The following is a 2,133-nucleotide window of genomic DNA, read 5'->3' as shown; positions in this document are numbered from 1 at the left end:
AGCTGCACTTTTTGCAAACTGTGGTTATGACAGTCCTGAACAAGAAGGGTTTCCTGTTTAAGCTGCAGTAACTTTTCTGACTATGGATCATCGTTCCTTCTGTGGCAGATTTTTACAGTTCCTCTAATGCATTTGGGACGACTGTCTCAAAGTAACCTGCAGCTTTCCTGACAACTCCTCGCTCTCTCTCCTGCTGAGAACTGTAGCCCTTTTTATGTTGGTTTTTTTTTTTTTTTGTAGCTAAAATTTTTTTTAAAAAATTTATTATGAAGATACTGTACAGAGGAGTTACAATTACATGGGCAAGATAATGAGTACATTTCTTTTTTTTTTTTAAATTTAATTTAATTTTATTTGTGAACATACTGTACAGAGGAGTTACAGTTACATGGGCAGGATAATGTGTACATTTCTTACCAAGCATTGCAGCCTCCTCCTTTGTTTATCCTTCACATCCCTTCCCAGCCTCCCCCCTCCCCCCCAATCCCAATCCTTCTTTCCCCCCCCCCCCCCCACCAATGTTGTAAAGCTCCTTTTGGACATGACAACTTGTACTTCTCATTGTTGCAACAGGTCCACTTGTATCCTTAAACAACTGGTTTTTCCCCATCTCCTCCACAAGTTATACTGTCATCAAATATAGTGAAAGTTTTTATGTTGTTTTTAAAACCTTCTACTACCATATCCACCACTTCCACCACCAGATCCATAACCACCACCATATGGACTGCCAGAGCTTCTTCCACCAAAACTGCCCCCTTTCATGGGTCCATAATTTGATTGCTGTTGTCCACTGTAATTTCCAAAACCATTATAGTTGCCACCACCACCGTAGTTACCACCACCAAAATTTCCTCCTTCATTGTAACCATCATATCCTCCTCCTCCACCACCATATCCACCACCTTGGTTTCCATAACCTGGTCCACCACCACCATAGCCTCCTCTACTACTATAACCAGGACGGCCACCATAGTTGCCACCATCACCTCCAAATCCATTGTATCCACCATCACCTCCTCCATAGCTACCTCTGCTGCCACCACCTCCACTACCATAACCTCCTCTTCCACCAAAGTTTCCACCACCTCCAAAGTTTCCTTCACCACCTCCAAAGTTTCCTCCACGACCCATAAAGTTGCCAGATCCACCTCCACGACCTCTTTGTGATCCAGCAGACTGCATCTCTTGTTTAGAAAGGGCCTTTTTCACTTCACAATTATGCCCGTTAATAGTGTGGTATTTCTGAACAACAATTTTATCAACTGTATCATGACCATCAAAAGTCACAAAAGCAAATCCTCTCTTTTTTCCACTCTGCTGGTCTTCCATAACTTCTAGGGTTTCAATCTTGCCCTATTTTTCAAAATAGTCTCTCAAATTGTATTCATCTGTATCTTCCTTAATACCACCAACAAACTTTTCTTCACTGTTAGATGGGCTCCTGGCTTCATAGAATCCTCTCTAGAAACCGCTCTCTTTGGTTTCACAACACGCCCATCAACCTTGTGGGATCTAGCACACATGGCTGCATCCACCTCTTCAACACAAGAATAAGTCACAAAACCGAAGCCCCTGGAACATTTTGTCTGAGGATCTCTCATTACCACACAATCTGTGAGTGTGCCCCATTTCTCAAAATGTTCTCTTAAACTATCATCTGTAGTTTCAAAGCTCAGACCACCAATAAACAGCTTCCGCAGCTGCTCTGGTTCCTTTGGATCATGGCCCTCCTTCCGACCGCTGGAGTCGGGCTGGGGGCGACCCGGCGGCGGTTTTACCTCCATTTTGAGACCAGACTCGCCTCTTCCAATTCGAGTTCAAGCTCTTCACCATTCTTGAGCATTTATCTTCCATGTATACATCAGCTCATTCAATAGGATTAAGCATGTGTCCTGGGCTGCTTTTGGGATTGCTTTTAATTTCTGGATAAATGGGAAAAACTCATCTTGTCATTGCATTAAAATTTCTGTCGAGAAAGTTGTCCATCTTCCTGTGCATTCCTGGTTATTTTATGACTTTGTGTGATGGCCAGACATTGTATCAGTCATGTTCTAGAGTAAAAATGGAGCTGGGTCTGTGGCCAGGCAGCTAAGACAGGCTGGAGAGAGAAGGAGCCCCGGAAATTTAATG

General features: G+C 43.2%; 1 pseudogene; it reads right to left on the bottom strand.

The window, feature by feature from the left end:
• Positions 1-661: 661 nt before the first annotated feature.
• Positions 662-1,787, bottom strand: LOC122120902 (annotated as a pseudogene).
• Between the last annotated feature and the right edge of the window lie 346 nt (positions 1,788-2,133).

Source organism: Dipodomys spectabilis, unplaced genomic scaffold (genome assembly GCF_019054845.1).
Source record: "Dipodomys spectabilis isolate Male_0828 unplaced genomic scaffold, ASM1905484v1 ptg000178l, whole genome shotgun sequence".
In the NCBI taxonomy this organism is placed as follows: domain Eukaryota; kingdom Metazoa; phylum Chordata; class Mammalia; order Rodentia; family Heteromyidae; genus Dipodomys; species Dipodomys spectabilis.
This window is presented reverse-complemented; position numbering and strand designations above follow the sequence as displayed.